General features: G+C 42.9%; 1 protein-coding gene and 1 non-coding gene across 4 annotated transcripts in view; one reads left to right on the top strand and one right to left on the bottom strand.

The window, feature by feature from the left end:
* POC1B (POC1 centriolar protein B) overlaps positions 1–24,595 on the top strand; it is a 164,625-nt gene that overhangs the window by 111,854 nt on the left and 28,176 nt on the right. The gene's annotated exons all lie outside the window — the stretch shown is intronic.
* On the bottom strand, positions 13,369–13,474 carry LOC118757652 (U6 spliceosomal RNA). Its single transcript, XR_004995310.2, has one exon. It is a non-coding gene; the product is annotated as a U6 spliceosomal RNA (small nuclear RNA).

Here is a 24,595-nt window from a genome sequence, read left to right as displayed (position 1 = left end):
GGAGACACAATATACCAATCTTAGTAGAAATGTCAGTCAAATTTCTGAAAAGAGGACATTTTCCCTTCACAACCATGGTTTATCTAAAGCAGAAAGTTAATATTTATTTGGTATTACCCTTTGTCTAATCCATTCATGCCATTCAAATTAACCTCCCTGTTCCAACATATACAGAAAATAGAATGGTCTTCTGTTTTGCTGGATGCAATCTAGGATCATGTGTTGTTTTTGCTTTTGATATCTTTTTAGTTCTCTAATCTATAATGGTCTTCTTTTTTAATTTATCAGTTTATTTAGAAGTTAGAGCTAGGCCCAGTGCAATGGTTCAGTAGCTAAATCCTTGCCATACAAGCACTGGCATCCCATATGGGTGCCAGTTCATGTCCCAGCTGCTCCACTTCCCTTCCAGCTCCCTGCTTGTGGCCTGGGAAATCAGTCAAGGATGGTCCAAGACCTTGGGACCCTGCACCCACATGGAAGACCTGGAAAAAGCTCCTGGCTCCTGGCTTCAGATTGGCTCAGTTCCAGCTGTTGCAGCCGCTTGGGGAGTGAACCAGTGAAAGGAAGATGTTTCTCTTTGTATCTCCTTTTCTCTGTGAATCTACCTTTCCAATAAACATAAATATACTTTAAAAAAAGAGGGGGGCAGATGGAGAATTTGATTGATCTTCTACCTGCTGGCTCACTCCCCAGATGATTACAATAGCCAGGGCAGAGGCAGGGTAAATTCTAGGAGCTTTATCTAGGTTTCCTGTGTGGGTGTGGGTACCCAAACACTTCAGCCATCCTCCCATGCTTTTCCTAGGCTATCAGCAGAGAGCTGGATTGGAAGTGGAGCAGCCGGTACTTCAATCAGTACCCATATGGGTTACCAACATTGTAGGCTGTGGGTTTACTCACTATGCCACAATGCTGGCCTCTGCCCGCATTTTTAATCTTTCCTTTTTGCATATGACTTGCAAAATTTTGAGAAATTCACACTAATTATTTTATAGAGCTCCCCTCAATTTGGATTTCACAGTTGTTCCCTTTGGGTCGGTGTGCACATTCCTCTGGTGTCTATTCCTCAGGGTGTCTTCTTAGACGGAACAAGAGGTCAACTTGTTCCATATTGAAAATGTTCACTTTGATCTCTGGTCAAAGTCAGGCAGGTGTACCTAAGGGAATAAACAGGAGGTTAAGTGCCACCATTCAAGGTGTGAGTGTGCTGTTGCTTCAGCCCTGAACAGAGGAAAAGAATGCAGGATGAAAAGAACAGCCCTACGAAGTATGCCTCTGGGGGCAACCAGATCTTCTCAACTTGATGATTTCCTTGATGAGGAATTAGAAGAAAAGTGTAGTTTGTCCCTTTCTTCTAACAGAAAAAGTTGCGTTACAGTCAACACATTGAGGAAGTATCAAGTTTGCTGTTAACAGATTATAAAATATTTTACACAGTATGAAACTATGACATTATTCTTGGTCGTGTTGTCATTGCTTACTCAGACACTGTTTATATGAATCACTTTTAACCTCCTGAGTTACTGAGTACAATCCAAATAGTAGCAGTGCAGACTTTACAAGGAGACGAGAAAAATGCCAGCTGGGAGCTGGAAATGCAAGTTCTAGAGAGTCAGTTCAGAGGGAAGGCAAGCAGAGACGTCCCTGTTCCTGACGCTTGAGGAGTGCCTGTTAGGGGCCGCTGGCAGCATCTACCAAACAGGGGCCAGCGGTAGCAGTCAGTTAAGGCTGGGGCTCTCTTAAAGCTATGTCATAGGTAGCATACTTTTTTTAAAAAAAGATTTATTCCATTTTTCTTGAAAAGGCAGATATGCAGATAAGGAGATAGAGAGAGAAGGGTCTTCAATCCATCCGCTGGTTCACTCCCCAAGCGGCCGCAATGTTTGGAGCTGGGCTGATCCAAACCAGGAGCCAGGAGCTTCCTCTGGGTCTCCCACACAGGTGCAGGGTCCCAAGACTTTGGGTCATCCTCCACTGCTTTCCCAGGCCACAAGCAGGGAGCTGGATGGGAAGTGGAGCCGCCGGAATGCACACTGGATCCTGTGCCCATATGGGATCCTGGGGCATACAAGGCGAGGACTTTAGCCACTAGGCTACCACACTGGGCCCCAGGTAGCATAGTTTTTAAATGTGAATAGTGTATAACAGATAAACAGAGGTAGCAAAAACTCTCTTTAAGTAAGTTTGATTTTACATCTACTTTATATATTAATGAGACAATTCCCATCATACATATCCAAGAGTACTATTTTTATTTATAGCCAAATGTCCAATTTGTCCAGTAGTTTTCTCTAAGAGGCCACTGGGTGTTATTTCCCCAAGCCACTGGGTGTGTCACAATTTACCTGCGTCTCAGGACAAGTGATTACATTCGTGAGCACACTGTCAGGAAGCAGGCAGGCAAAGATGCTCATCATGACTCTGGACAGCTCCTTGCTTGCCACTGTGCCTGCTGGCCAGTGTCTTACAGGAAAGGCATAGTGGGAAATAGACATGTTGATACACTCACATTGCCATTGGAGTTGGATCCAGCAAGAGGCTACTCCATGGAATAGAGAAACCCAGGACTTAAAATCCCTGGACCAGAGTGCACGTGGCTGGCTGACTTTACCTAAGTTATACCCTTGCCCGTGCAGGAGGATGTCAGCACTGAGAACACACCTTTCACTGAAAACATTATTTCTAATATTTGTTTATGCTAGCTAGCTCCCCCTAGGTGTGGGTTAGTGTAAGTGTATTCCATGTACTGGGGAAAATAGAAGATGATTTAGATTGGATCACTCCATATGTTAACTAATTACCTCTGGAGTCATTGATTACAGATAATGCCTACCACCACAAACTAGTTATACTAAAGCATTTTGAAGTAAATTAGTACACAAATAAAATATCACATTACTTATAGTGGTAATGATGCAGCTGATGGCAACATGGCTCCATGGTTTGTTATTGATAGAAAAGCTTAGAGCTGGATGATGCTGTATATAGCAGGCAATAGGACACCCCGAGAGGCACAGAAAACCTGGGAGAGCTACAGAATTTAGTAACACTGAGCAAAGTTTTAGTATTGTTTTCTCATTAGAAGTTTCTCATTCTACTTATTTTAGAAATATTGCAAAATACAGTCAAAAAGGAATGGACAAGGAATATCAAATTTAAATATTGACACAGAGATATAGGCATAAAATAACTTTTTGTAAGCATGAGAATGTTTTTCTAATAATGTGGTCAATAATTTTTTTAGAAAAGATTTCCAGGGGCTAGCATTGTAGTGCTGTGGGTTGAACCGCTGCCTGAGATATGGGCATCCCATATGAGTGTCATTTTGAGTCCCAGCTACTCTCTGTCTTCTGGAACATCTCTCTCTCTCTCTTACCATCCCCCTTTTCTTCTCCTTCTCCTTTTTCCTCCCCCTCTTCCTCTTCCTTCCCTTTTCCCTGTTCCTCTGTCACTCTGGTTTTCCAATAAATAAATAAGCAAATTTTTTTTCTTAAAAAAGATTTATATATTTATTTATTAGAAAGGCAGAATGATAGAAAAAGAGAAATGGGAAAAGAAAGATCCTCCATGTGTGGTTCACTCCCTAAATGCCTGCAACAGGCAGGCTAGACCAAGCTGAAGCCAAGAGCTCAGACCCCAATCATGTTCTCCCACATGGATAGCAGAGGCCCAAGGTTGGGCCAACTGCTGCTGCTTTTCTAGGCTGGTCACGCAGAGAGTCGTCTCAGAAGTGGAGCTATTAGGACTTTAATGCGCATGCTGATACAAGATGATGGGCTTTGTAAGGAGTGGCACAGCATGCTTTTGGTATCTGTGCTGACACTGAATTCAGTGAAAGGCTGTACTGATTCATCAGCGCATTAAATGTAACCAGTAAGTTACTGTGAGGCTGTTGGCTTTGTTTCTAACTTCTTGCTCTTCCTAACACTTTTGCCAGGAAATGTCTTAATAAAGTTCCTTAATCATTTCCTTAAGAAAAAAAATGCCTAGATGGGGTGTTGCCAAGTGAAAGTTTGCACATGTTTTTCTTTCTTTGTCTTTAAGTAGCACCTGTTCAGCTCCTTCATGCTTTCCAGTAATTGCCTCACATTTCCCTAGCCAACTCATCCTTCCACCCTTCTGCTTTTTCACTTGCAGCGGATGGCATTGCTTCCTATATTGGTGAGAAAATAAATGACTCTGGAAGTTTCCACAGCACCCATCATCACTTCTACCCATATTCCATTGTCTGTGGCATAATTCTCACCCTCCCTTCCTTAAGATGGAAAAACTGGCTTCCCTTTAGGCATTGGACCCCACCCCCACTTTCCCTAAGACACCACTCCAAGAAGTCTCTTTTTCTTTCCTGCACTGTCAGTTTTTTCCTCTCTCGTGAATCATTGTCATCAGCACACCAACCTCTTATTTTAGCCACCTTTAAAAACAGATAGGTGCCTTCTCTTGGCCCAATTTCCCCTTTTCATTACAGATTCACTTCCCTTCTCTTTGCAGCAAAACCCCATGGAAATATTTGTCTTTTTCCACTGTTCCCAGTTCTTCCCATTCATTGCTAAGTCCATTCCCATCAGGACGTTCCCTTGCACTTTTCCACCAAAACCGCTTCTGTCAAGGTCACCTGTGATCTTCCAGTTGATACAGCCAGTAGACAACTTGTGGGCCCATTTTTGATATCCAGTCAGCAGCCGCTGGCACAAATCACACCTCCTCTCTGAGGGATTTTCCCCACGGGGTTGCAGTCCCTCTTTACCTTCTTCCTTCTCAGTACACTTGCAGGCCCCACCTCATCTTTGTAACCTTTGTGTTAGAGTGTGGACTGAGTTTGAACCCATCTTGCCATGATCCTACTAGGTCTCTTGGCTTTGGATCATAGATGAGTTGACAAACACCTAAGCTTCTTCTCCGCTGATCTCCCTCCTGTGTTTGCACTTGTTTTGGGCGGAGTCACTCTATAAATAGTTTTAAAACCTGCTTTAAAATGTGTGCTACACATATTTAGGACTACCATGTTGTTTTATCAGCAGTATGAGTCAAACCTTCCGTGTTTTCCCCTAACGGCATGATTGGTTTAGTTTTATATCTAATCTATCTGATATGTTGTCTGATCCTGAAATCTTCATGGACAGATTTTATTTTCAGTGTCTTCCCAAATTTCCCATCATCTTCATCACTTTTTGACACACACTCACATTTCCTTTCCTCAAATAACTGCAAAGATTCACGAATAAAAATGTCTCTTCACCAGAAAACGATCGAACATTCCTACCGGAGAACCATTTCCAGCAATGAGAAACCAGCTTGTTAAAACTAAATAGTCACAATATTTGGGGTTAGTATTTGTGAATTGGTCAAGCTCTGGTTCTCCAGTGGATATTTAGGGGATTGTCATAAACTACTGCTGTCTCAAACATGCAGTTATTGTCCTGTGTAGGACTCCAAGGGCGTAACACATAACACCGACTACAGTGAGAAGTCAGCTCCTGAAGTTGTGCAATATAGTGCCAAAAAGGATCTGACCAAAGGGATTCAATTTTGGGAATCATCTCTAAAGTATTTTCTTTCCCTGATTTTGTTCTTCTTCCTCCCCATAAACATAGCCTTTATTGTGATAGTCATTTTATTAAAAAAAAAAAAATCATCCCGTTAGTCCTTCTCTCCAGCAGACTGAGAGGGGCGCAAGCCAATTGGCCTGGTAAAAGGACCAATTATCTGTTAAATGAGTTCACTGTCAGGGTTCTGCAAAGCCAGCTTGGGAGGAAGCAGATAGCTGAGCTGTGAAACTTGTTATACCTTTGGTTGGACAGTTGGCATCCGGTGTCCCACTTGATACCTTCCTGCCTTGCTGACTTCATTCATCTGCTTATCCTCTCTCCAGCTCTCCCTCGCACTGAAACCCCATGATGTATGTGATGGGCCGGAGGCATCTGACTGTAACCTTGCTTCGTTTTTATAGAATGTGAGAGACACTTTTTAAAACTTGAGGCTTTCTTTCTTTCAAACAAAGAAAACAACGAACAAATAAAGTGCTAATGAATACCAGCCAAAGCAGAGCTGTTCTGCAGCCTTCGTAGGAACAGTCTAAATAGCTTCCATGTCCCTTGAAACACACACAACTCTTCTCCCTCCCACCCCACCCTGGTGTCTGAGAGTCTCCCAGAGACAGGAATGGGCTGTTGCCTAAGGCACAAAATTTGGGAAGGTTAGGCAGTAAAAACCTCAGTCACTGAGATGAACTTTTCATCCACTATTTTAAGTAGTCATAATGAATGCAAAACCATGCATGAAGAATGGAATATTAAAATGACAAAGACAAGATCAGCAATAGTATCTTATTGAGCCCCATTAGAGACTAAACAAAAGGAAACATCAGTAATATTGATATTTTATCTGATTATTTTCTATCTTGATTCCTGAGTTTTTAATGTCTTTGATATTTGGGCTTGAAGAAGTAGGGGCCTCACTCTCCTTACTCATGTCTTCCTTCTACCAATCTCTCTCTTAAAAAAAAAAAAATATATATATATATATATATATATATGAAAGGCAGATTTACAGAGAGAAGATGCAGAAAGAAAGATATGTCTGCTGGTTCACTCCCCAAGTGGCCACAACGGCTGGAGCTGAGTCAATCCAAAGCCAGGAGCCAGGAGCCAGGAGCTTCTTCTAAGTCTCCCACATGGGTGCAGAGTCCCAAGAACTTGAGCTATCGCTGGTCATTGTCTCAAGCACATCACCAAGGAGCTGGTTGAGAAGCAGAACAGCTAGGGCTTAAACCACAACTCTGATATGAGATGCCAGCAACACAAACTTAACCTGATATGCCACAGCATTATCCACTAAACTTTCTTTCTTTCTTTTTTTTTTTTTTAAGAAATGGATTTGGACTAGAAACTCTCAGTGGCAGGTTCACTCATCTGATTTATTCTTAAAGGCGCCTTACAATTTTTGGCCGATCATGACTTTCCTTGCTCCACTTGCTCATCTTGAAAGACTGAGTAATCTCCTACATCTGTCTGTATCTGTCTGTAGAATTCTTCTACTGGTGGAAGTTCAAGTCTCCCCAGAAATTCCTACCTATTGCTAGGATGCTGGTATTTCCCAACAGATCAGAAAGCTCTGCTCAGTAAAGCCATAGAGTTATGTATAAAATGCACTGATGGTCAGATCATTGTTTTGAACTTACATTTTTCCTGGGACTGAGAGCCATTTAACAGGTACTCTCTTCAGTAATGCTGTGCTGGGTGGAAAATTCAGGCACTATCCTTTAATTAACCCAAGTCATGTTAAGAAATACTTTCCCTTAGTTCCCTTCCTACCAGCTCGCTGCCTTTACCTATGGTGAAAGGGTACTGACATGCTGGAAAACATGTCCTAATTTCTGCTTTCCTCTGAACTGTGATTGGAAAGGGAGAGTCGGGGAAGTGAAGTAGTACCTTTCAGAACAGGACAGAGTATCTACTCTCATCCACTGCTTACCTGCTGTGTGCCATCCTCCCTGCAAAGGACAGGCTGTAAGGCAAGGCTACCACCCTCCCTAGTATTCAAGGTCCAGCAGAAAACAGTGTGTTGGTTTTATCATCAATTGCCACAATGGGATGGGCAAAGAGTGAGAACTGTAGAAGAGAAGGAGAGCAAAATGCCTTGAGGTGCCCACTGTTTAGGGACTAAAAACCTTTCCCAATGTAACCATTATAGCTATCTTCTGAGAGCTGACATCCTTAAAAAGAGAGAGAGAATTATTTATTTTTTATTGGAAAGGCAGATTTACACAGAGAGAAAGATCTTCTGTCCACTGGTTCACTCCCCAAATGGCAGCAGTGGCTGGAGCTGAGCTGATCTGAAGCTGGGGGCCAGGAGTTTCTTCTCAATCTACCATGTAGGTTCAGGGTCCTAAGGATTTGAGCCGTTCTCTGCTGCTTTCCCAGGTCATAAGCAGGGTGCTTGATTGAAAGTGGAGCAGGCAAGACCTACACTGGAGCCATATCGGATGCCATCACCCATAAACTCTGCACTACCACACTGAGCCCAGTACTGACACCTTTAGGCTAACAAAGACACCCAGCCTTAGAGTAAAACTCACTCTGGAAGTAAGTTCTTTCTCAAAGAACTGCCATAAAAGTCCTTCTAATACATTTGAAAGGGGTTTCTTGACCTTAGTACCTCGAAGCTCTAGTGAGTAAGTAGGCATTGGTTGCCTCTGTTCCCTCTTCAGTAATGCAGCTATTTTGGAAGTGGTTTTTATCTAACCATCTTATTCACAGGATGTTTGCTTATTAGAATACCACCAAGATTTGGAAATTCTAACTGGGGAATTTAACCCAGGCCATTAGTTTTGTAATTACATCAGAATATAACTTAGGCCAGGCTGCTGGGCCTTCAGAAGTAAAGTTCCCGTGACTTGTGTGTTTTATTTGGTAGTTCTAAAAGCTTCATAGTCAACACGAGAATTCCCCCACCTAACCTCAAGCTTCAGGATTTACCTTTCCTCTGCCCAGAGATGGGCTAGGTCTTAGCCCCTTTCTGCCAAGGAAGAGTCAGGTGGAAACCTGAAGTTTCTGTTCCTTTAATGTCATAACCTTGACATTACGGCTTTGGAGCAGTGGAGCCTAGAAAACTTGCTGGGTGTTCTTTTTCCTTTCTCTCTTTTTTGTTTATCAGCATTTACTCTGCTGTTGTTCAACCTCTGCTCTCTCCTCCACCCTTGACTTCCAGCGGTGGGGGAATACTGGGATGTATCCACCTGTGAAAGATGGCAATTGGGCAGCCTTGGAATGTGGAGGTTTGTTTACCCAGGGGTCAAAGAAAAAGCCAGAAACAACACTCACATATCCACCCTCATCCTCAGTCCTGCAGGACCTAACTTTTCATTGTACAGAGCAGGGGCTCAGGGCTGATACAGACTCATAGGCATTGGCTAGCTGGTCTACCAAAAATTTCCACCTTTAAATAAGCTCTGATGAATCAAGGTGGGGACAGTGAATCACCCAGCATGGGCAACTTTTGAAGTATTGACCACAACCACATTAATTTTTAGTTTTAAGAAATATGATTATAGGCCCAGTGCAGTAGCCTAGTGGCTAAAGTCCCCACCTTGCATCTGCCCAGGATCCCATATGGGCACCAGTGTGCATCCTGGCTGCTCTACTTCCTTTCCAGTTCCCTGCTTGTGGTCCGGGAAAGCAGTCAAGGATGTTCCAAAGCCTTGGGACCCTGCACCCATATGGGAGGCCCAGAAGAAGCTACTGGCTTCTGGCTTCAGATTGGCTCAGCTCCAAACATTGAGGCCTCTTCTGGAGTGCACCAGTGGATGAAAGAACTTTTTCTTCTTCTCTCTGTAAAACTGCCTTTCCAATACAAATAAATAAATCTTTAAAAATAGTTTTAAAAAAGGAATATAATTACATTTTCTGTAGGAGAAGGAGTCTTTCCATTCCATATTTGCTTAGTGACATGTTTTATTATCCAATGAAATCTTATAGGCTAATTGGTACAGAACTTTCTGGAGTATAATATGTAAACTCACAAGGAGCTATATTTTGAATGAAAATGTCAAAACTTCCACATGCTGGAATCTTCAAACTTTTTGGAGAGTAATAGCTAACCAATCACAACAAAAGTTAAGAATGAAATAGTAGAAAGATGGTGTTGGAGACATTGTTGTGGGAGTACAGGTCACTGCCTTCAACACCAACATCCCATGGTGAAGTATCTGAATCCCAGCTGCTCTCCTTCTGATTCAAGCCTTGCTGCTGCACCTGGGAAGGCAGTAGTTGATGACCCAGTGCCTGGGCCCCTGCCATTCACATGGGAGACCCAGATGGAATTCCTGGCTCCTGGTTTGGGCCTGGGCCAGACCTGGCTATTGTGGCCATTTGAAGGGTAAACCAGCAGATAAAAGATCTCTACCTCTCCCTCCCTCCCTCTTCTCTCCTCTGTCTCTCTCTCTGTGTCACTCTGCCTTTGAAATAAATAAGTCTTTAAAAAGAAAGGTGGTGTTGGATGAGGACTGTGAAGTCTCTGGGTGGGTGAGATGACTCTTCCAGTGGCAGCACGTGCCTGCTGTGAGTCAGAGCTGCATGCCATCCTGAGTCTATCCTGACAGCTGATAAAAGATTTGCTGCTAAGAACATGACAATGTCTTTCCATAGCCACAGGGTCTCGTTAGCACTGATGGGAAGTATGGCAAGGAAGTGGTCAATGAGTTGGTAATGGTGCGACACATGCTTTGAAAAAAATCTCTGGAGATTATAACAGACCCACAAGGAAGAAGAGAAAATAAACAGCATGGTACTTGGAAGAGCTTGCAGTTTAGTGAGAGGGAAAGAACCCCACATGCAAACACCTTCCATCAGGTGAAAGTGTAAGTGGTATACAAGGCCGTCTCATTTGTTCCTGGCCAGCTCCACCTTGGCAAATGTGGGATGTCCTCAAAAAGTTCATGGAAGATGTATAATGTGAAAAAAGCTATGCATGAGTCTCAAGGGTCCTTTTGGCAATAAAAATAAGCTTGTTTTGAAATTCTGTTTTCCCATAGACTTTTACGAAGTACTCTCCTGTTATCTGTGCCCTCCCCCGGTTTCCTTTGCCTGCCCAGCATCTACTGTTCCCAGAAAACCCACTGCTGGCATCAGCTTTTCCAGGAAGCCACTTGACACTCCAGAGGATGAATGTGTTTGTGCTTCCGTGTGCCTATCTCAAATATTGGTCTTATCACATTTTATTATGATGTTTTCTTTTTTCGTGTGAACTGTGACCTCCATGAGGGCAGTGACAGATACATTCATCAGTGTAGCCCCAGCACCAAGCCCGATGCCTGGTACAAGTAAATACGGTCTTTACAAGTCAATCAGTGACCAACCAACCAATGAGGATTTGTCATGACAAGGAATGACCATGAGGTCAGCGGGCAAAACCTCTCAGATAAATTGAGTTTTAAGCACAGACTGAAGGAAGCAGAACTAATTGGAGTAATAGGAAGAAGTTGGTGTTTATCATGTCCTGAATGTGTCAGTTGCTACACTGAGCTGGTACGGGGAAGTAGTACAGGGACTTAGTGAGGAATGGGATGAACAAAAAGGAAGGAGCATGGTTGGAAGACTGAAAACACCGCATTCTGGATTTGATAGGCAGCCCGTATGGTTCTTCCCACCTCGGTAGCTGAGAGGGCAAACCAGTGCCAGCAGTGTCCCTGTCAGCTCCTCACAGAGTCTATTTTCAGCTTATTTAAATCCCACTGTGCTTTCAGTTGAGTGCAGCATTTCCTTCATTTCCTGTCTGAATCCTTCCACATATTTCAGTGGTGGCTGTGGGTGATTTCCACAAACTGCCGTAAATTGCCCTTACGGAGGTCCAAGCCAAGTTTTCCTTAACGCTGCAACTTCCTTATCTTCAACGGACTTTAATCTCACATTTATTGTGACCTGAGCACCATTTCTCATGTATTCTCTTGTGATGGAAAGCCCTTCCTCGGGTCCTACAGCCACAGCTGCACCGTCAGGAAGAGGAAATGAGCAGGGCTGTTAACCAGAACATGCTGTACCTTTTTAAACATTAACCATTGTTCAAGTCGGGGGACCTGGCTACTAAAAACCATGGTGGGAATAGGAATTATATGAAAAAAAAAATCCTACCTGTGGAAAATTTTAGAGTTTGCTTGTCCGCCTTGGTCCCAAGGTTTTATGTATATAGCTATACTTGTACTTCACCTCTGTTATTCATATGTGCTGTTATCCATGTATTCCATAAATGTATGAGATAGAAGTGTAGCTAACTGACTTATCTGCAAACTGCTCTATCTGGCCAGTTTGGCGATCAGACGAGCAAAGTCATGCTGTGTGGCAGCATTTATGCTGAAAACACCTTACGCCTTAGAATATCATTATGGAAAATGTTTGTGTTCCGAAGGGACTTTGTCTTTGTGTTTACAAGAGACTTGATTGATAATCTTTACTATTTGCTAGCACAGCCTGCACAGGTATGCATTATCATCACTTTTTTTTTAAAAAAAATATTTATTTATTTATTTATTTTACAATCTTGACATAATTAGGGTAAAAAGGCTCAAGCACTACAGGAAGATGGGCAAAACAATTAGTTCCGTATTGTTTCCTTAATATATCTGATGTAAAAGGGGATTTTAAGGGAGAAGCCCCACCCAGTCTCCCACCCACCCCAGGTCCCGGATGTGGGGCATGCTCCGAGATTCTTGCTCAAGCGGTTTTGATAGTTCAGCAGTTCTGAATTGCTGCCACTCTCACCACTCCAAGCACGATGAGGTCGTTGGAGAATCCACTGATTAACATACTCCATCATAGAGTCTCTGTTTGCCCAGTTTTTCCCTGCCAACATATAGCTGAGGTGGTTGATTGACTTGTTCTGTCCTCTGTCTTTTGATGGTTAGGGTTCTGAGTCCAAAGCTCAGTTGGGGGGATCCCCAAAGAAACTTTGTGTGAGGTGTTCCCAGACCAGATTCTTGTATGTACTGGGAAGCACAGGGCCAGGCACAGTCCATTGCCCCGATCAGCTGGTGGTTATCATCACTTTTTATAACTCATGGAGAGTTTTTTGTCACTCATTTGATTTTCTATAACTGAATAAAGCAACCAGAGTTTAAACGACTCCACCATAACATGATGGTGCATCTCTCATCATGGTCGTCATTTTTTATGGAATATTTATTAGGTGTCAAGTGCAATGCAAAGTATTTTTGTATATTATTTCTGAGATCCTGGCACTTACTTAAATCATATTCTTTTTTTCTCAGCTAAGAGTTTTAATAGATATATATTTAAAGTCATATTTCTCTATTTCTTAATGCTCCTTCCCCCAACTATGCCTTTACATATTCTCAAATGATAGGACAGAATTAATCATGGTGAAGTAAGAACTCGCATTTACTTTTAACATATTGGTTACTCATTACTATGTCAATTAATTCCATAATGATGTAAATTTTTGCTGATGGTATGTTGGAGCTTTTAATTGATCGGGATGATACTCTGCTGGCTCTGTCTTCAGACCAGAGAGGGTCTACCTAAGAAGCCGTTGAACTTGACGGCACAATAAGATGCTGGACTCTATGTTTGGTATACGCTTGCAATGGGGGAATCTCAACTGAACTTGAACTGTGGTTATGCAACAAGGTGGAGGAATCCACCATGGTGGGAGGGTTTGGGGAGGGGTGGGGAGAATCCAAGTACCTATGAAACTGTGTCACATAATACAATGTAATTAATGAATTAAAAATAAAAAAAGAATGGAATCCCTATACATACAAAACCATATCACGGAAAAAATAAAAATATTAAAAAAGAATAACTGATTTTTTTCCATATGGACACATGACATATGTTGTGGGAAAAAAAATCTAAAAAAATTATGGAACGCTTCACAAATTTGCATGTCATCCTTGTGCAGGGGCCATGCTAATCTTCTCTGTATTGTTCCATTTTAGTATATGTGCTGTGAAAGCGAGCACAATCATATTACTTTTTTTTCTTAAGATTTATTTATTTCACTGGAAAGGCAAATGTAGAGAGAGGAGGAGAGACAGAGAGGAAGATCTTCCATCTGGTGATTCACTCCCCAAGCGACCACGATGGCCAGTGTTGTACTGATCCGATCCGAAGCCAGGAGCCAGGAACCTTTCCAGGTCTCCCACACGGGTTGAGCGTCCCAAGGCTTTGGGCCGTCCTCGACTGCTTTCCCAGGCCACAAACAGGGAGCTGGATGGGAAGTGGAGCTGCCGGGATTAGAACTGGCGCCCATATGGGATCCTGGCACGTTCAGGCGAGGACTTTACGCTATTGTACCGGGCCCAATCATATTACTTCTTAAGGTGAATTGCATTGTATAAGCATCTTTCTACTATATGACTACAATCTCCTTAGTATAACCCTTATATAGTATTTGTTTATGTATCCCAGCACCTTGCATGTGTTACACACCCGATACATATCTGTTACATAACTAGAAACAACTTGAGATAACAAAATCATGCCAGTTCTAGGAACTTACCAAAAATTATGATATTACTGTTGCCACAATGGTATTGCTAACAACAAAATCTAAAAACAAACTAAATCTCAATTCTTAAAAAAAGATTTAATATAAATAACTACGTAACTGCTATAAATAAATTAGGGTGATGTCAGAAATGAAGATTTTTTTTTTAAGCGAAAACTTGTAACCCTGACAAAGCTTGTGTAAGCACCAGGTGAAAATATCCTGATAATAAATTACACACACAGCTAGTTTGCAAACATGTTCAAGAAGAACTGTAATTATTTAAACAGAAAAAGAGCTTGTGAAAAAATATATAGCAAAATTCTGGTAAAAGTTAAGGAAGAAAAATTGTAATGCTATTTTCTGCTTTATTATTATTATTATTTTCTGTGATACAGTCTTGTAGGTATAGTGATTCCTCCCTCCCCACTTCGTCCTGTATTATCAGGTTGATATAATCCTTTACAAGTTCAATATTTTGCTATTTATATGTCTCATGCCATTGTAGGTAGAGGCAAATGTAGAAAACCAGTTTCCTGTTATTTTTTTCTTTGCTTCTCATATTATATATAATACTTTTACACTGAAAATGTAAATGCAGTTTTAAAAGAAACAGAAAGGAGCAATGCCAATAGCATTACCTTGATTACTGAGATTAGGAGTGTTATTTATTCACTTAATGCTACTACAAAGCTTTTCTATCATGTCTGTTTTATTTAAAAGTTTTATTAAATATTGGAGTAAAGGATATTTGGTAGTAAAACCATTAAAATCTATGTCTTCAGATTATGAGACTGACGCGCTGCCTACTGCGCTAAGGAGGCAGACACTAAACAACACTAAAACTACTATACCATTGCATGAGGGGGGAATCGGGTGCGATCCTGACAACCTCTTAACAGGAGGTCATGTGCGTGGAGCAGGGGAGCACTCCAGAGTGGAGCAGGTGGTAAGGAGGAAGCTTGGATCCCAACCATGAAGACTCCCAGACCTTCACCACAAACTATTAATACGAGCAACAAGGACTATATCCCAACTGCCAAGGAGGCCACAGGGAATTGGATGCCCTCGGAGGCCGAGTACTCTGAGGTCACCCACCCCCAACCGGAGCTTCCACAGGGGATGGAAGAAGTCCAAACACTACCGTGCAGAAACCAACGTCATCGGAAAGACAACCAGAAGCCCTGAGTGGTCTGCAGACACAGAAGAACAATAAACGTCCTTCGGGACCAGGGAGGAGAGCTTTCTCTGGTCCGAGCCTGGCTCCACCTCTGGACCCCCCCCTCCCTCACAATGACCATCGGGATCGCTTCGAAAACCCCTCACAGCAAACAAACAATCATACAAACTAAAAAAAAAAAAAAAAAAAAAAAAAAAAAAAAAAAAAAAACCCGAAAATAAATAAACAACAGAAAGTAGAACTTGAAATCTGACAGGAAAGAGCTGGCATGGATTGGCTCATGCCTCGCTGGGTGGGTCACAAAGATTAGTTTTACTCCTCACCATGGTGTTGGGGATTTTCCTGCACACCCCCCCCCCCAAAAAAAAAAAATGTTCTGCACCTAAAATGTTGACATATATCTTGTTAGAGTTACAAGCCAGTCTGGATTATCCTAAAATCTGCCATGATCAGCAAAATTTTACTTCAACACAACAACTGGCTAAATACTAAGATGAAATGGACACGAAACAGCTGAATGGTGCCTTATGGCCATTTTAAGGTATAGAGCAGCCGGTCCTGTATATGAACTAAATTGAAATGTCAATGAGCTAATCATAGGTTGTGGCTAGGACTTGTTTTCCTTTTTTTTTTTCTTTTTAATACACTGGTTACTCAAAACCATGTCAACTCCATAACATTGCAAATTGCTGTTGATGTTATATTGGGACTCTTAATTGACTGTGATGATATTCTGCCAGCTCAAACTTCAGAGCAGAAAAGGTCTCCCCAAGAAACTGTTCAACCAATCTGGACAATAAGTAGCTGGACTCTATGCTTGGTATATGTTTGCAATGAAAGAATCTTGATTGAATTTGAACTGTAATACTGCATCAAGGTGGAGGAATCCACCGGGGGGAGGGGAGGGGGAGGGAGGGGGGGATACCCAGAGCCTATGAAACTGTCACATAATGCAAAATAATTAACAACAACAAAAAAAAAAAAAGAAGAAAAAAACAAAAACAAACAAACAAAAAAAAAAATCTATGTCTTCTCCTCCATTCCCTGGTAGTGTGAAAGACTCCTTTCATCAAATATAGAAATATTTGTGTGGTTAGTCATTTTGGCATAATGATTTAGATGTCTGAGTCCCACACTGGCATGCCTGGGTTCAATTCCAGGCTGCCTCCTGACTCCAGTTTCCTGTTAATGTGTACTCTGGGAGACAGTGGTGATGGCTCAGGGATGGCTCAATGGTGATGGCTCAGGGACGGCTCAATGGTGATGGCTCAGGGACGGCTCAATGGTGATGGCTCAGGGACTGCTCAATGGTGATGGCTCAGGGACGGCTCAATGGTGATGGCTCAGGGACGGCTCAATGGTGATGGCTCAGGGATGGCTCAATGGTGACGGCTCAAGAATGGCTCAGTGGTGACAGCTCAAGGATGGCTCAGTGGTGACGGCTCAAGGATGGCTCGATAGTGATGGCTCATTGGGTTCCTGTCACCCATGTGGGAGATGTGGATTATGTACCCAGCTCCTCACTCTGGGCCTGACCTACCAAACCTGGCTGTTGTGGGCATTTTGGGAATGAAGGGAATAAACCAATGAATGGGAGGTCTCTGTTACTGTCTTTCTTTATGGCTCTCAAATTTTAAAAAAAAAAAAAGTTTTTTTCTTTTGGTTTTGTTTGTTTGTTTTTTAAGGAAGAAAAGTCTCCGTGGAATTGTTCAACAAATGCTGGATTATTTGTTAGGTATTACTCCTATATGGTAAGGCAGAATGTGGCTAATAGGAAGAAAAATAGAATTGTAATCATTTAACTCTTATGCTAGCTTGGTTTACAGAGACAGAAGCCTTTTTTAAAAAGATGGATTTATTTCTCTGACAATGAGAGAGACAATCAAAGAAATAATACACACTGAGACAAAAGCTTCCACACACTTGTTCACTCCCGCAGTGTGCACAACAGCAGAGGCTGGGCTGGCTTGAATCTGCTGAGAACTTGGTGTGCGTCTTGGGTGTGGGTGGCAGGAACGCATTTACTTAAGTAACATCACTGCTGCCTCTAGCATCTGCACTGACAGAAGCTGCAGTCAGGCGCTGCACCATGCGTTGAACCCAGGCACTCTGACGTGGGATAGGAGCAGGAGAACTGCAAGGCCAGAGGCCTGACGGGTGCCCACTGTACAGTCCACAGGCCATGCAGTTAGTACAATCTTCTCATGTAGACCATCTTTAAGCATCGATCATAATAGACACACATGTGCCACAAGGCAGCGGTCATTGAATGTTGGGAAACCTTTCTCCCGCCAGGGTTTCAGATCAGAATTTCCTTCAACTTCTTCAACGTTTTTTTTTTTTTTAATCTCCAGACCATCTGTTTTTATTTACCCTGCCTAGCTCCTTGCTCTCTATTATTATTATTTTGTGTTGCTGCTGTGTTGCTTCTGTCTCCCCTGCCACTCTCAGCCTTCTTTGGCACCTGGCTTCTTGTGTACTTGTTCCCATGATTCCACCAAGATAAACAGGCAGCCTTCTCTGCAAGGCGTCCTGTGAGCAGACAGTACCTGTCTGTCTTTAGATGATCTCTCAGTGTCTCCTTCACATAGCTCCTGGGTTCAGTTAGCCTTAATTGTCCAGCAAAAGAGCCACCCAGATATTTTCAGGTGGGATTACATATTCTTTCCACCGAATAAGAACAGAAGCATAACAAGCATTCATCTTTAAAAGAGCATTAAAAAAAAGGAGAGCATTAAATTCTTAGTTCTGCACATGCATCAGAAGAGATTATTTGCAAACCTCAGGATTAATAATCAATGACTTAGAAGAATTCTTGATCTTCTTAGAAATGCTAATCTTGTGAGAACAGGCAAAACTGTTGGGAAAGGGACTGAGCTGCCCTCTGTGCCTGTCCCCACTGTCTCAGCTTTGGAAGAAGGGAAGGGCAGCCAGGGCAGAGAACAGCTGTTCAGCATCTACTGTATTCCAGATGTTGGGCAAGGGGCTGTCCCCCACTCATGGTGAACCCTCGCAGCCAGCCTTCCAGGCAAGATGAGGATCAGAATTGTGGTTGTTGATGAGAAGCCTCGGGATCACTTGAGATGAGGTCACCTGATCTGGGCCAAATGACCAGGAAATGACCAAGGTAGAAGCAGGGACTTGAATTCAAGACTTTATGAGTCCGAAGTCTGCGATGGCCTCATTACAGCAGTTAGAGAGCTTGGTTAGGTAGCGGGCAGCACAATCATCAGTGATTAAAGACCAAAGTGCAAGGTCCAGGTCACCTCTCAGAGGCCGGCCTCCTGCTGTCATGGGTGTTAGGATTCACTTACTCACTCCCTATCTGTATCTCGGAAGTATGAGATGAGAAGCCACATTGTTCCTGACTAGCTATGAAATATCATGACCTTAATGATAAGAGTTTGCGGCCATTGCCCTGTTACTAACAGGGTGACCTGTGTCATCTGAATAGGGGCTTCCCAATGATCAGGAGAAGGTAGAGAACCTTGGGAACCATTTTCTCTCCCCAACTTCCTCCTTAGTGTCTCACTCCTTAGCACCCACTCTTCCCTCTCCAAAATATCTTCTTGAAATGCAAAAGCCCTGAGCAGGGAATACCTGGCCCCTTGACAGAAGGTAGTCAAGCAATACCCCTAGGCCAGGTGCTAGAGAGGCAGGGAGGTAAGTTCCAGAGGAGGAATTCTCTTCCATCACATTGTCCATCATTGTGTCTCAATTTTGCTCTTGATGAAATACCAATAATAACAATGAGGCATTGGGATCAGGAGCTTAAACCAGTCATGAATTGACACCCAAAATATATTCATATTATGGGTATTGCAAAGCTATGAGCCATTTAGCTTCTTTTTTTTTTTTAAAGATTTATTTTTGCTGCAAAGCCAGATTTACAGAGAGAAGGAGATACAGAAAGAAAGATCTGTCTGCTGGTTCATTCCCCAACTGGCCACAACTGAAGCCAGAGCTGGCCAGTCTGAAGCCAGGAGCCTCTTCCAGGTCACCTATGCGGGTTCAGGGTCCCAAGGCTTTGGACCATCCTTTACCGCCTTCCCCACAAGCAGGGAACTGGATAGGAAGTGGAGCAGCCAAGACACAATCCAGTATCCATATGGGATCCTGACACATGCAAGGCTAAGACTCCAGCTAGTAGTTACCTTGCCGGGCCCAAGCCATTTAACTTTAAAGTATATTTTTAAATTTTTTTTCAAATATTTCCAAATACTATATACATGTATTTAAAAGACAAGAATGACTCTCTCTCTCTCTCTCACACACACACACACACACACACACACACACACACACACAATTTTATTCCTTATGTGGCCCCAAAGCCTGATCCAGCCTCAGCTGAGAGCCTGAAACACCATCCGACATGAATGGCAGAGTCCCAGGAGCTTGGGCTAGCCCCTGTTGCTTTCCCAGGTTCACTGTTAGGTAGCTGAACCAGCAGCAGGGCAGTCAGAAATCAAACTCATGCACTCTGAATAGAGACAACGGTTTCATAAGTGGTGGCAGCTTAATCTGTCGTATCAGGACACAAGCCTTCACTTGCGATTTGATACTTTTTAAAATAAACATTTAATTTTAGGACAGTTTAATTTTTGAGAAGAGTTGTGACATCTGTACAAAAAGTTTCTCTACATTTCAAATTCAGTTTGCCTATTGTTAACGTCTTCCTTTAGTCAGATAGACTTGTCACAACCAAAAAACCAAAACTGATGCATTAGGGTTGATAATAGCCCACACTTTTATTCAGATTTCCTTAGTTTTCCCCCAGTGTCCTTTTCTGCTCCAGGAGCTCATCGAGGAGACTTCGGTACATTTAGCTGTCATTTCTCTTTAGGCTGTGCTAGCCTGTGACATGCTTGCAGACTTTCCCTTTTTGGGACAACCTTGAGGAGCACTAGTGAGGTAATTTCTAGGATGTCTTCCAATTTAGGCTTATCTGATGTCTTTCTCATGGTCAGGCAGGGGTTATGGGTTTTTGGAAGGACAACTACAGAGATGAAGTGCCCTTCTCTTTCTGCCCTGCCGGGCATCTGTGACTTCCTGCTGTTGATCTAACATTCAGTTTTAAAGAAAGCAAATGATGTGGTAAGATCTGCCTGAGCCAGAACTGGACCTGCACATTTTCTAACACGATTAAAGTGGCACAAAAATAGGTCGCCAAAGGAGTTGGAAACCACATTTCATTCAGCACAAGTCCCTGGGTGTGAGGCTTCTGCAAGCTCCTTTGCTGAAAACATTTGGAGTTCCTTAGAGAAAACAGCTGGCTTAAATATAGAATGTCATTGGAATGCCATATAGGAAGAATTTTTCTGAACTGAGTGAGCAAGCAAGTGCTCAGTCATTACCCAATACCAGCTGTGGAACCCTGCCTGCTTAACCTGCAGGCCTAAAATCCCCGGAAGACAATATTAGCAAGGAACTAGACTTTCACATTTCCTGCCTCTCCTGAATTCATAATATTTCCAAGCTACCGAGCTGCTGCTAGGAGCCTGTACTATTCATTACCTTGTAGGGAAAGCACTGGAGGAATCACTTTTCATTTGTGTTGCATAAGAACATCATCTTCATTTCCATGATTTAACCCTGATTAAATTTAGCCACCAGCCTTGCAAGTTCTCTGGGTAGCATTCTGACTCAGACAGGGACAAGGCATTGCCAGCAGGTTCTCTGCAATCCCTTTCCTTCTACTTAGGTGCCAGCTTCTCTCCAAGCAGCTGGGCGAGTCCAGACGTCATTCCGACAGCAGTCCGCTGCCAGGCTTGGAGGTGCCTGGCTTTAAGTGGATCCTCCCACTTAAATGCCTGGCCTGCCATGTTGCATTATTCTAATTTCAGTTTTCTTCTCTTTCTTGCTTCTCAGGTACATGCAGCCTGTGGGTTTTTGCTTCCTGCTTTATTTCTATTTCTATTTGATTTTATTGGGATGAGGGAGAGGGCCCTCTGTCCAGTTTAGCCTTCTTGTCAAACCATCTCATGTATTACCCCCTCCATCCTTCCGGGTTGGGTCTTCTGCCCCCTGTCCCAGTGCTTCCACTCAACGTTAAACCTTGGCACAGAGAGAGCTGTTTCTGCCTAGGAGTGTCTTTTTTGTGCTCATTGCACTGCCTTCCTGCCAGCAGAGTGAGTGCAGGCAGAGGAGAGAGGGCTTTGCCTTGTCTAGGCTCCCACAGGGAGAGGCCTTCCTCCGAGTAGCGTGCACAGCTCCACAGGCCTGCTCCCACATGCCTTTGTATTTGTTCTTTTACCAACCCCAAGGAACTCAGCAGTGCAAAGTAGGCATTAGGGGTTTCATCTCCTACTTTCTGTGGACTCACTGTCTTGAAAACTAAGCTCAACTGGTTCTAGCAATCCTCAAAGTGGCTTATGGGCCACTGCGGAGCCAGCATAGCCTTGTTATCGGTATCCTAAGGGGATGCATTAGATGGCATTTCGTAATCAGGGCCACATGCTCTGGGCTTGATTGATTATCAGGGCCAATCTTGGATGTTACACAATCCCTGACTACTTTGATCTTCTCTGTCCCAGTCACTATGCCAGCTGGGTAAATAACAATCCCAGCTCAGCTTCCCGGACAAATGGGCAAACCTGATAATGTTCTAGACTTTCTGAAAGCACAGGTGCTTCAGATCAATAGGTCTGCTGTCACAGAAACAAGTAAAGCTAAGCTTTTTCATAAGATACACAGGTTTGCTTTTTTGTTTGTTTACAGGTTCTGAGCTAAGATGAAAAGGGAATTTTCTTAGAATTAAAAAAATGTTTCCTTTAGAGCTAGTGGAGTTTAACATTCAGTGGGATTTGAGACAAAGAATATAAAAATAACAAAAGTGGTAAAATCTGAACTTCACTCTCATCTCATGACAACAGTTAACCTCCTGCTTATGAGCTTTTCAATGATGACTCCCCTGAAAACCCGAGATAAATATGCTCTTTTGAAATAGTCATTCTCCAGTCTTATGACAACAGGCCCGGGTAGAATTAGAGACTCCTACTGGAATATGACTAGTTTCCAGTCATTTAGAACTGTATCTTCTGATTGAATTGATAACCTCATAGTTGAGTTCTTGAGTACAAGTTTGTCAAGATTCCACTTTACAGGACATGACTATAGCCTACTCTAACTTGCAGGTTCCTTTGCAAAGTGGCAGGCGCATACCAGAAGACCCAGTCTAACTTTTCTCTGATCTGGAGAGTCAATGAAGAAGTAAATCCCAGGCTGCTGGTAAAGACATATGGTCTGGTTTTAAACAGGTCCTTAATCCGTGGGAGTTGAGCTAAGATCAGACTCCAATAGCCTGTGACCTCAAGTTAGAACAGCGATGAGAAAAGAAGGCTTCGCATTCACTTAGCATGGCTTTGAAGCACCGGCTCCACTGCTACGTAGCTGTGTATTTTGGAGCAAAGTATTTCATCTTTTGGAGCCTCACCTTCCTCATCTATGAAACTGCTATAATAGTAGCACTCACCTAAAAAGGTAAAAGTAGTAATTAAATGAGATCATTACATGAAGCCTATAGTATGAGGCCTTGTTTATAAAAGGAGGTCCTGTAGGTGTTAGATACATGCAAAATTTGTCATTATGAGGTTTTCATCCTGTTGTCACTAAGTTGATAGGTTTTTATAGGGATGGATACATTAGGCAAAGAAAGATCAGGACTGTTACCAATTCAGAGGTCATGTTATAGATTTGGTATCGGTATTATTGCTGCTTGTGTTTTTGGTGAAAAAAGTGATTGGGTGTGTGATATTCACTTTGGATCGCCTCCTATGGTCATCTGTGCTAAGAAACATACACTACTGGGGATTTGGTTTTTTACCTGAATGGTCTCTGAGCCAGATACTTACATAATTACAAAAGTAAAGGTCTAGGAAATAATGATCTTTGTCAAATGATGTTTGCAAAGGATGGGTACTTCCTAGAGGTATGTGTATGTCAAGAAGGAGGGTTCTGTATCAGTAAAAATCATGTAGCTAATCCCTGGCTTACAATAGCAGGAGCGCATTCAGTGACAGGTGAAAAAGATGGTGACAGGGTACGTTAGAAGGGACGAAGTGAGGGCCTTGGCCGTCCAGGAGGAAGGGCAGGCTGTCTTAGAGGCACACATCTGGGACCTAAGTGCTCTCGGGAAAGTCTTTAGCATCTCCTTTTCCCATCTGTAAAGGAAACATCTGCTCTTCTCACAGGCCCAAGTGAGATCAGGTGTGGGAAGAGATGCTGCCCCAACACAGAGCACACCACAAACACAAAGGTCCAAAGTTTGAAGAACAAAGAAAACTAACATAATGCCCATAGAAGTAAATGATTCCCTGACTGATTCCTCCTTCTTCAGACTTGCTTAAAACCAATACTTTCCTTTTTGGATGTTCCCCATCGAAATTGCTGAATTTCCACCTGGCAAGTCAGCGCATCTGCATCTCCTGGTTAAAGCCAAGGAGTCCCATGAGCCAAGCAGTTCTGCAATCACCATGTCTCTTCTGACTCGTTTCATCTGACCTGAAGCTCCTCGGAGACTAGACTGTTGTCTGCCTTCTTTCCCTGTACCTATAGTGCTTGGCATTTACAAGGTACTCAGCAACTTGTTCGTTCAATTGAAGAAACACAGAGGTGGCTTCCCCCTCAAGTTACTGGGCTGGTACCTGCTGCAAAATCAAATTTACAAAGAAGTGGGGAGTAGGAGGTGGTTTAAGATACAGTCCGCAACATCCCATATAAGTGCTACTTTGAGCCTGTATGTTCTACTTCAAATCCAGCTCTCTGCGAATGTGCCTGGGAAAGCAATAGAAGATGACTCGAGCGTTAGGGCCCCTGCCACCCATGTGGAAGACCCAGATGGAGTTACAAGCTCCTGGCTTTTGCCTGGCTCAGAACAACATACAGGAGATCTCTTTCTCTGTCTCTACTTGTTTCCATCACTCTGCCTTTAAAACAGTTAAAATAAATCCTACAAAGAGGAGGGAGAAGAAGTAGCAGATTGAGGAGGGTTAAGTTAATGTTAAGGGACATCCTTTTCCATGCTGCCCTCTCCTCCTTCCTCTTGCTCCCTGATGTCCATGGGGAGAAGCCTACTGATGACTGGCTTAAAATGATTTTCAAATCAGAGTTGAAAATAACTTCAAAAGAAGGTGACATTCTTGGGCTACAAGGGCCATGACCCGTAGATACTGCTTACAGTAAAGTAAAATATAGCCTGACTTTTGATTGTTGCTGCTAGAAAACAGTGGTTCCAGCTGACCTTAAAACTGCTGCCTAACAAAATGAGGAGGATCTTCTGGGAAATGCAGGCTCCTAATGGAGGGATGTGGTTTGGAAAGGTTCCCACACACTGATTTTTTTTTAAGTGCCTCTTGGTCTAACTGCAGTGGCTACCCATCCACTGTAATGCAATTGCTGTGCAACTCTGACTCT

The sequence above is a fragment of the Ochotona princeps genome, chromosome 15, assembly GCF_030435755.1.
Source record: "Ochotona princeps isolate mOchPri1 chromosome 15, mOchPri1.hap1, whole genome shotgun sequence".
NCBI lineage: Eukaryota > Metazoa > Chordata > Mammalia > Lagomorpha > Ochotonidae > Ochotona > Ochotona princeps.
The sequence above is the reverse complement of the archived record's forward strand: the minus strand, read 5'-3'. Positions and strand labels throughout refer to the sequence as shown.